Below are 11,321 nucleotides of genomic sequence, written 5' to 3' on the forward strand. Positions count from 1 at the left end.
GACAATTCACATGGTCCCTGGAGACAGCACTCAACCTGGAGCCATGGAAGATGGGGCAGACAGGCATCTTGCAAGATGGAAAGCGATCTTCTCTTCAGTGAGTGTGGAAGAGAGACGCTTCACTTGGGATTACACAAAGGGAGAGGTGCTTTGAGATTAGCATGCTGCAGGTGAGAGTTGGGGTACAGAGGGGCCCAGCTTCTGCTTCTTTGGCCCCAGAGTTAGCTATATGTAGTCTTTCTGGCAAAGGTCCTAAAGAGAGTGAAACTGAGACACAAAATGTGCTTGCCCTTGCTTCTCACAGCGGCCCTGCTTACCCTGTGGTGAAGACCTTCCTGGCCAGCACTTGGCCTCTTGTTCTGGGCATCCTGGCAGCAGAACCCCTGTCTCCTGAGAAAGCCTGCTTCTCTTCTCCACACCTCTGGCAGTTCTGTGCCTTTGTCCCAAGTGACATAAACCTGGGCCTGTGATGTGCAGGAGGTGGGGGCTCGGGGTGGGAGTAGGAGAGGTGGGAGGTTCTCTGCCACGGGCTGTCAGACTGGCCACCCAGGGCCACATTTCCTGAACGCACCTATGAAGACACCACAGGGGAGGTGTGGCTGAGGAGGAATTCTTGGAGAGAGGATGTGGACTAAATAGAGAACTAAATAGAAAATTAGAAGACACCTTTAATCTCAGCACTCGGGAAACAGAGGCGGGCAGATCTCAAGAGAGACTTCAAGGCCAGCTTGACCCAGGCTGGTCTACAGAGCGATTACCGGGACAGCCAGGGCTACATAATAAGACCCTATCTCAAAATACATAGAAAGAAAGTCAGGAATAAATCTAGCAAGAAATTTATATATATATATATACCCCTGTGTAGAAAACAAAAAAAATTCAACTAAAGAGTTTGAATAAAGATCTATAAAGCAACAGGGGCTTCGCACACAGGTTTTCAATTTCAGAAGGGGGTGGGGTGTAGCTCAGTGGTAGATCACTTGCTTACCACGTGCAAGGCTGTGGTTTCAGGCTCAGCATCGCAGTAAAGAAACCTTTTAGAATGGCCTCAACCAAGCATTTAACCAACCACTGTGCTTGTCTTATCCTGGGACCCCGTGAGCCTGCACAGGAAGTGTGTCCATGAAGCTGGTCTTGCTGAGGGACAAGGTTCCTACAATGGAGATCTTACTGAGGGGGAAAAAAAAGAAGGCAAGAGCAAGGACTCAAAGGACAGGGAAGAGCTGGCCCTGACAGAATATCCAAACCAGAGACGGATAAGGCTGATTGCTCAGGTGATGCCAAACCTAGGATGCTTGGATTTGAGCTTGCAGTGCACATGGAAGATTGCTGAGCTACAGGGAAGAGAGGCTGGGCCAGGGTGGTACCTGTTTTCTGGCCTGAGAGGGCCTGATCCCCACTTACTAGAGAGGAAACCAAGGCCCAGAGAGGGAGGACTGTGGCCCAGGTTACCCAGTGAGGCCAGGTCAGAGCTCTGCTTGCCTAGACTCTTATCCTCAGTTCTACAGAGAGTAAGCTGAGACTCCATACCTCAGATGGCAGCTAGCACGGGCCCTCCAGTGTCTCCGTTGACCTCATGAGCTCCAGAACGTGGCCTTCTAGGCCCTGGGTCCTTTCTCCTCTGGCTCTGCCATCACCCTCATTTTTACTCCTATACTTGGCCCCCTAGAGCTGGACCTCACCATGCTCTGACCTTTGAAAATTCCATGCCTGCTACTTCTAGTCTAGCCAGACAGTAGCCTGCAACCAAATGAATGTCCAGAACAGGGATCCTTGTCATCAGACGGCAGCCAAGGCCCAAGGTTCCTCCAACCCAGGCTAAACACTGCCGTTTCTCATTCCCCACTGACCCACTGAGCCAATGTCCTGTTCCTTCTGTTCCTGCATCATCTCAGGCCCGGATCCTGTCATGGGGCCAATGTCTTCATGTCCCCGGGACTCACTAATCTGTTGCTTCTTTTAGGGGAATGGGGAACTTTCAACAAAGCCTGTGTAAATGTACACAAAAGTCAGGTTGAACATCTCTGATAAAACAAACGCCACTGCCAGGCGGTGGTGGTGCATGACTTTGATCCCAGCACTAGGGAGGGAGAAGTAGGAGGATCTCTGTGAGTTCGAGGCCAACCTGGTCTACAAAGTGAGTTCCAGCCAGACTGTTAAACAGAGAAACTCTGTCAAAAAAAAAAAAAAAAAAAAAAAAAAAAAACCCCCCCCAAAAAAAAAAACATGGAAACCCTCAGGTATTGTGAACCTCACTACTTGGCCTTAGCCACCTGGACTTGTGACTTGGTAGAAGTGAGTGAGGAGGAGGTAAGTGAGTGAGGTGGAGGTAGGATAGGAACCCTGTTTATAGCGGACACATATTTCCTGAGCTCTGGGAAACCTTGGGGTCACTGCCAAGGGTAAGGTAGGTAGGATGCTGGAGACAGAAGTCCAGGGATGTGCTGTTTTACCTTTCTTACCTCTAGCAGCAGGACTTCTGAGGCCCTAGCCTGGGGGGAGTTCTGTTCCCCCAGACAATGGCTTTGTTGCTGCCCCTAGAGGCAGCTTTCATTGAATCTCTATCATTCTAATAAAACTCAAGATTCAAAGGCTAGTTGAAAACCTGTAAGCTCAGAGTGAGAGTGGCAACTGGCTAACTTTCTCTCTTAAATTGGCGGCCCCAGAAGCCTCTCTCCTTCCACACCACCCCAACGAAAAACCCACACTAAACCTGGTGGTGGCGGCGCACGCCTTTAATCCCAGGACTCAGGAGGCAGAGACAGGCAGATCTCTGTGAGTTTGAGACCAGCCCAGTCTACAGAGCGAGTTCCAGGACAGGTTCCAGTGCTACACAGAGAAATCTTGTCTTGAAAAAAAAACCCCAAATAATAATAATATTATTATAATAATAATAATACCACCACACTAAGCTCCTCCCCGCTACTTCCTGTCAACTAGTTGATAACCCCGCCTCTCTGAACCAAGGTTAATTTTATTTAATAAATGCAAATGCAGCCCATCTTTGCCTAGTTAAACAAGTATTCCACAACATATATTCCTCTCCTGGAGCAGAGAGGAGCAACTGGAAGCTGCAAGGATAAGCTGGGAGTAGAGTTGAGGTGTCTGAGACAAAAGACTGTGACTCCAAAAGGAGGGCCCATCTGTGCTAACTGGAAACCTCTCTTCAACTCCATCACAGCTTAGAGTGACTCAGAGGTAGGGTTGGGGGGCCACTGAGGCATTCCCCACTGCATTGTTGGTCCTGGGCTGCCATGCTCTTCTTGTAGGAAGGAGACCAAAGGTTCTTTTTGTTTGTTTGTTTGTTTTTCAAAACAGGGTTTCCCTGTAGTCCTGGAATTTGCTGTAGACCAGTCAGGCCTCAAACTCAAGAGATCCGCCTGTCTCTGCCTCCCGAGTGCTGAGATTAAAGGTGTGTGCCACCTCCGCCCGGCTCAAAGGTCCTTTTAAAGATGTGTTATTTTCATTGTTAATTGTGTGCACTGGTGCGTGTGTGTACGTGCCTGCATGTGTGCCTGCCTGCGTGCGTGTGTATCCCCACAGAGGCCAGAGGTGTTGCGTAACCTCATCTCCGCAGAGCTACAGGCAGCTGTGAGCCCACCTGAGCATGAGTGCTGGAACTCAAACTCAGATCCTCTGGAATAGTAGGGCCCCTTAACTGCTGAGCCTCTTAACCCACTGAGTCCCAGGGTCCTTTCAGAAGCTTCTATGAGGAGTTAATGAAGGGTCTGAAAGTCACGAACCTTTCTGCCAAGGAAGTTGGGACCTCCATCTGCAGTCCCCGGGTCTCCACACGGCCTCTCCTGGAACCACATGGTTGGCACTGAGGCCAGGAGCACAACTGCTGGAGAGCTGGTATCTTCCACACAGGGGTGGTCTAGGAAACGAGGGCCTGGGAATAGTCAAGTCTGGTTGTAGCAGCTGTGAGAGAAACAGGTCCTCCATATTTGAAATGTCCTACAGATTTCTAGTCTGACAGACCAGCCTCTGCTCCTTACTGGCTGGGCCTGCTTCGGTCACCCCAGCTTCAAAGGACTGTGAACGTCAATAACTAGGTTTGTAGCATATGGCAATTCACCAAGATGTTGGGGCAGGTGGTTGAGACTGTGTGGTTCCTTTTGGGTTCCCCAGGGAGCAAAAGTAAGAGCTAATCTGTGATATTAGGACTTGAATAAGAAGGCAGTTTTCTAGAAAAAGACTGAGTGTACCCACCCTCTCCTGCAGTTCCCGCTGCCAGGAAGCTGCATGGACTGGCTTCAGGTTCAGGGGTTCTTGCTCCTAACTGTGGAGGGTCCCAGCACCACTCAGTTGAACTTCAGAGGACCGTTCTAACAGATGTGGCTTCCTGGAGCTGAGCAGCCCTGAGTCTCTCAGGCCTGAAAACCTGGAGAATGAGACCTACAGCGCTGATCTGAACTGATCTGAGCTAGCCCTGAGCTGGATCTGAAGGGCTTCCTAGAGGCGGTCACTCAGGTCCTAACTTTCAGAAAAAAAGGTCAAGAAGGGCTTTTCTGCGATTCTTCAGTGAATACACGTCCAGTTGCTATAGGCTGGGGTTGCTGAGGCCTGGGAAGTGGAGCGTCCTTGAGGGGTCAAGAGGAGATAAGAATGCTGATAAACAAGGTCCCACACACAGGAATTTAAGCCACTGGTCATCCCCTCCCAGGAACAAGTAGCAGCTGGTGCTTCTTCCAGAAAGCCTACTAGGAGTGCCTGGGGTGTTACTATGGAGCTGTAGGGTGTAAACAGGGTGCAGAGAGAGAGCATGGGATGGCCAGGGACCAAAGGTAAGTCCAGGACCCCAGATGGAGTGCCTAGGGAGGAGGTGGCCAGGCACAGGGGCTTAGAGGCCCAGTGCGGGGCTGGCCCACAGCTGGGGCAGGTATTTTTAGGTAGGCTCAGGTACAGACTGAGACATTACGCCACAGACCGACAGGTGGTTAATGTTTAATCCCCTCTTTAATCATTAACTCTCTGGCTGGCTGGGGAGGACAGGGCTGTTGTCAAATCAGTAACCACAGGCCAGGGGAACAATGTCCACAGATTTCTTTGCCCCTCCTGGCTAGGCTGGGGATGTTGGCTGGGTGGGAGGCACCCATGGTCCTAGGGTTCCTGGTGTGGCTCTTTCTGTGGTAATTAAGGGTTTGGAGACAGTAGAAGGAGTCCCCTGGAGACCCTGGATCTTCTAACCCAGGGGATCTTTCGGTGGCCAGTGACCGGGAGTGATATCCATTCAGGCATGAGGGTTCCAAAGCTTCTATCTCCTTCCAGGCCCTGAGACTTCGGGCAAGTCACACCGCCTCCCTGGCCTCAGTTCCTTCATCTTCACAGTGAGGAAATGTATTTGTAGCTTGAAGGATTGTCATGAGATCTGAATGAGATGTGAGTGTATAAGGAAGTACTTTCTAGACGGGAGACTGAGATAGCAAGCTGCTTAGAGACGGTATCAGCTCCGAAAGGGCAGTCACTGTGAAAGGCGCAGAGCTGAAAGCAGATCCGTGAGGGCAGAGCCATAAAAGGCGCAAGGATGAAAGAAGAAAGATAGCGATGTTATTTCCATTCAGATGGTGGCCTGCTCTGTGGAGCTGATTTTAATTCAGGTAATCAAATGATTATTAACAAGTCTGTTTGCCCAGGTCCCAAACTGGGCTGCAGGGTTAATGTGAAGGAAAAAAAAACAAAAAACAAAAAACAAAAAACAACAGCTAACCTTTCCCGCCCTGGGGGGTAGAGTGGGGGGAGCAAAGGTGACCAGGTTTCCAAGGCTGAACCAGAACAAGAGAGGCAGTATTTGTAAGGATGGTCAACAGGTCAGGGCCATAGGGTCAGCAGGGTGGGGACGTGGGGAGGTGGACAGTGTAGGCTGAGGGTCAGAGTCGGCTTCAGAGCCCAATCAGCGAAGAGAGAGAGGGTCCTGGGAGATGAGTGGGAGTTATATGCCTCCTGACAGGTGCTGGGACACACACAGAGTCCCCAGACACACCCTGTTGCAATCAGCTAGTCCCCACGCAAGTACACATGGCAGTGGGTACAGGACGCAGCAGCACAGCCAGGACTGTGTAATTCCTGAGCCTGATAGGGATTGCAGGGAGGTGCTTAGCGTGGGCGCAGGGACTCAGAACACTCCTAGATGGAAAAGGGTGAGCCAAGCCTTGGAAGGGAGGCAGATGGGGCTCCTTGGAGGAAGTGGGTAGAAAACTGGTCTTTAAGAAGAGGGGGGAGGCTCTGGGGGTTCCTGTAGCTTCCCAGACCTTAAGCCTTCAGCCCTGTTCTGACCACACCCCAAGCTCAGTTCTGGCCCAGATTCACAGAGGCAAAAAGAAGCCAGAGACACCTAAGAAATCAGGCTAAAGATCAAAAGAAACAGAATTCTGCCCTTCCCTGCGCCCCTCCTAACAAGGCTCTGCAGGCTGTGTGTGTGGAGGGGGGGTGAAGTGGGGGCGGGGAGGGCTACTTGGAGCTATCTGCAGGAAGTCGGGCCTTATGTGGGCTCCCTGCTCAGAGGACTCTTGTCCAGTGTGGACAAGACAGGGAATAAGGAGCTGAAGAGATGGCTCAGCAGTTAAAAGCACTGACTGCTGACTGCTCTTCCAGAGGACCTGGGTTCCATTCCCAGCACCCACATGGCTGCTCACAACTATCTGCAACTCCATTTCCAGGGGACCAAACACCCACCATAGCAAAACATCAATGCTTATAAAATAAAATTAAATAAATTAAAAAAAAAAGACAGGGAATAAAAGGGCATAGTGACCCAGGGAGGGGCCCAAAGGGAATGGCAGATGCCACCAGGCAAGCTATTGCTATCTAAGAGTTCACACTGAACACTGAGTCCAGAGCCTAAATCCTGCCTGTCCATTTCCAGCTGTAACCTTGGGCCTGACCCCTCTCTGCCTCTGTTTCTTTCTTTCTTCTTAAAAACACGTTTACTTATTTTACTATGTGTGTTCTGTCTGCATGTATAGACATGCACCATACATGTAGTTGGTGCCCATGTCAGAAGAGGTCCCCTGGAACTGGGGTTACAGATGGTTGTGAACCATCATGTGGGTGCTGGGAACCAGACCTGGTTTCTGCAAGAACAAGTGTTCATAAGCCCTGAACTATGTCTCCATTCCTGTGCCTTGCTAGAGCTGTGTAAGGGGACCAGGAATGACCTGCCATAAAGTACCAACTGCCTACAATGGCTGAGTTGTAGTGAAACCCAGGGCCCAAGAGCCGGGAGTAGAGTGAGTGGGGGGCCTGAAGGAGAGCATTCCTGACTAACATGTTCGATGATACTTCCTGGAGGAGGAGCCATACACCCTCTTGGAGGGTTAGCAGGATCCCTTCAGCAAGGGAGAAGGGAAGTAACCCTTCCCTGAGGAGAGACAAGCAGAGGCAGGAAGAGACAACATAAGGCTAGGGGCAGGGATGATAAGGAGATCTCTGTGGCGAACGTAGTCGTCTGAGACAGCTAGACAGAAGAAGGGGCAAGAGGGACCCAAAGCTTTGGGCTCCAATGGAGATGGGCAGCTGGTCCAGGACCAGTAGGGTTTGCATCTATGGGCTGGACCTGGAGCATAACCTCCACAAGGTTCCTCTGGCATGCCCCCTGAGGTCCCTTTTAGAGTCTACCTTCTATGTCTCTGGCCCGACGATCATAGGCCAGTCATTTCCCAGTCTCTGTCTTGTCACACGCCATGTGGGCACAGAACCCTCACCGCAGTGGTGAACGGTGACTATGGATTACAGTGGCTACTCTCTGAAGGATGCATGGCCCAGGGTCAAGTGGAGAGGTACAGGGTTGGGAGCGGAGCCAGGCCAAAGCTCACCTCCTTTCTTCCCTGGGCTTGGGTGAGAGGGGGGCCTCAGCTTATCTGTGCCCTGACAGAGCTGGAGTGGGTGAGGAGGGGGTGCTTCTCCAGCAGCCCAGGTAGCATAAGGACGATAAAGAGCACAGGCCACAGCCCTGCAAAGAGGCAGGGACAGCAAGCTGTTCAAAGCTGGAGTTGTTAACACTGTCACTTCCCTGATCCTTCCCCTAACTCCTTTGACCCCTCCAGGCTCCCTGGGTGCAACCCCAGCATTCCCACCCAAAGAGGCATTTAGTGGTGGCCTTTGGCCACTGTTTTAGGGAACCAATAGCAAAGGAGCAATCACAAGGTAACTAACTCTCCAGGCTCTGCTTGGGGCTTTCCCACATTTCCTGGGAAATTCCGCAGGCCTACTTGTCAGGTCTTAAAGCTGAAAGACCTTCATCCAGGAAACCCTCTTCATTTCGGGCACCCAGGGAGAGGTGGTCGCTTCTGGAGTGAACGGATGAATGTAGGGTGGGTGATGAAGGAAGCAGATGATGGAGGTGGGACAGTAGATTGGGGGGGGGCTCAGTGGCATCCTGTACCTGCACTAGAGGGACAGGCTTACATATGGAGGTGACCAATAGAGCTGGATTCCCTGCCAGAGGGCCTCTGTGCCCGTGGAGGCTCGGATGGGCAGATTTGCCATAGTTGAGGGGGTCTGTTTCTGGCCTCTCTCCATAGGGGCTCTGTGCACCCCGCTGTTGCTATTCTGGTTTGAGAGTGGCTGTATATCTTACATGTGAGCAGCTGAGCTGAGACAGCAGTTGCTCAAAATCACGGTCAGGGCACACCTGCACACACAACCCTGCAAGCATGGCCCAGAGACTCCTGGTCCCCAGCCACTTTTCAATGGACATCTCACTCTATGCAAAAATCCACAAGGAGACAGGCAAGGGCAGGGCTTGACTGGGGAGCAGACACCCTGAGGGAGAAGGGTTTGGGAGAGCTAGAGGGAAGAGAAAGTGGCAGTTCCTCAGACATCCCGCAGGTCAGATGTGTTTGAGCTCTGGGATAGACACTTGTCCCTGAGCTTACAGAAGGACACTTCTAGACCGAGTGCAAAGTCTCCCCACTCCTCTCTCGGGACCCCAAGTTGGTTGGGTGACCAAAGCCTGTTGATGAAGCTGCCTTTGGTACTGCTGTTAATGTCAGGGTCGCCCAGTGATCCCAGCAGAGCTGGTCCTTTTGTGCCTCCAGAAACCCTGCCCCTCCACTGCACAGCCCCACTTCCCGCCTCACACCCTAAGGCTTTTGCCTGCCTCTTCTCTGTTATCTCCCTCTGCACGAGTCTGGTCCAAGTCTGCTCACTTCTGAGTCATCAGTACCATTCAGTTGCTGTGCTTAGCCGATGTCATGTCTGGAAGGCTAAGTGCTAACATTTTGTTAGAGATGTGATACCCCCCACCCCAACTCAGCAGTGGCCATGAAGTTCCAGACAGTGGGGGAGGGAGGAGGGAAGCGGGGGTGGGGGGTAGTAAGAGAGAAGACCACCAAGGCGTTTTGAGTGGCCCCAACTCCTGTGTGTGTCTAGCCTAGCCTTCTCTCCCTCTCTTCGGTTTCAGACCTGGCCACGAGGCCAAACTGTGTGAACAAATGGTGCTGTTGGGCCAGGGGCCAAGACGGAATCCCCTCAGACAGGCTGGCCAAAGGGTCTGTCCACCAACTTGCCAGGTCTGCAGGGAGTCTGGGGGAGGGACAGGCTGGGGCAGACCCAGATCTGGCGGAGCAGTGGGCACTGAGGACGGGAGAGCCAGGCCTGCTGCCTGGCCTTTGAAGGGCCAGCCTTCCTCAGGAGGACACTTTAAATCGCCCCCAATTAAACCATTGCCGGAAGCTTTTAACAACCCTATAGGCCTTTTAAGGACTGTCCTTTTGTTAGGCGGCCAAGCTGTTAGGCAGGCAGGGAGGGAGAGAGAGGGGGAGGGAGAGAGAGAGAGAGTGCGCATCCCGCGGACAAGCCTGGGCCTCTCACTACCTCTCCTGGGCCCCAAGGCCAGTGGTCTCCAACCATGCACCCTTCTACATTGCTTGTTTGGGAATCAAGGACTGGTGAGCCTGCTTGGACCTGGGGCAGCCCGGGCCTTCTCTGCGAATTCCGATAGAGCATACTGCTTCCAGAGGGCTTGGGCCTGGGAGAGCTGCACTGCCGCCCTTTCCAAAGGACCTCTGTGGCCCCAGAAGTTGCCTCTTTCCAGGACGTCCAGAAGTTGTCTTGGGTCAGTAGGAGCTTCTGCTCTCCCTGTTCCCACATAGCCCGCACCCCACTTGAACCTGCTTTAGGGGCTTCAGGTAGAGTTCTCAGGTGGTTGGTTGTTTTCTGGGAGTTCTTAAAATTTAGGACTCAGCCCTTCCTTAGGAACAGGATTCCCTCTGACAAGCTGCCAGGGAAGGACTGGGGAGCCCTGTATCCTGCCATTCCTTCCTCAGCCTCCTTCCCTGCCCCAAAGCAAAACCAAGGGTAAGATTTGATATTTGCTGAGTTAGACTGTGGGTTGTAGGTGCCTTTTCAAGTTACTGCAGCATGTGTATACTTTAAAACAAGAACACCCGTCTGTAAACTGGAGTTCCGTTGGGTCATCTGGTTTGACACTAGAACCCTCCATCACTGGTGTGCACATCTGCTCGCTTATTGTATCCTCAGGGAAAGCCTGAAGGCCATTGGACAGGCCCCTCCACTGTACAGAAGAGAAACTGAAAGAAGCCTAGGAAGGTTTGTGGAACTGGCCTGAGTCAGGTTAGGAGGGATTCTCGGGAAGCTCCCTTCAAAGTCACCCTCCTCTCGGGTCACACAGAGCTGTCACAGACAGCACAAGTGCACATTATGCCCCTCATGGCATGTGGGTTGGTGGTACGTTCTTCATTGACTGGAGGGAGCTACTGGATGCTTTGAAGGAATTCCTCTTTTCCTGAGGCCAATTTGAGCTTCTGTCTCTCCTGAGTGAAGGCTGGGCTCATCAAATGGACCCTCCCAGCTCCTGGCCTGTACTGCTGGCTTCCTTTGCATCATTTACTATAGCCTCCCCTTCCACCCCTCACTCCCCCCCCTCTCGGGAGGTGTGAGATGACTCAGGACTTGTGTGGGATCCACTGCTAGTCAATGGAGAGGCCCAGACACCATCCTAATCTCCTGGGCTCTAAATTGGCCACTGTTGGGACTGGCGAGATGGCTCAGTAGTTAAGGGCACCTAGTGTTCTCACACAGGTCTTAGGTCTCACACTGGAAGGCTTATGGCCACATGGTACTTCAGCTCCAGAGGATCAGATCTCTCTGGCCCTCTCAGGCACCTACACACACACACACACACACACACACACACACACACACACGGTATGGCAGTATATACCTTTAATCCCAGAACTGGAAAGGCAGTGGCTGGCAGATCTTTTTGTGTTTAAAAGCCAGCCTAGTCTACATAGCAAGTTCCAGAACAGTCAGGGCTACAGAGTAAGACCTTATCTCAAAAATAAAGTTTAAAAATA

Source organism: Alexandromys fortis, unplaced genomic scaffold (assembly GCF_014885135.2).
Source record: "Alexandromys fortis isolate MF-2015 unplaced genomic scaffold, M_Fortis_MF-2015_v1.1 scaffold_42, whole genome shotgun sequence".
Classification (NCBI taxonomy): domain Eukaryota; kingdom Metazoa; phylum Chordata; class Mammalia; order Rodentia; family Cricetidae; genus Alexandromys; species Alexandromys fortis.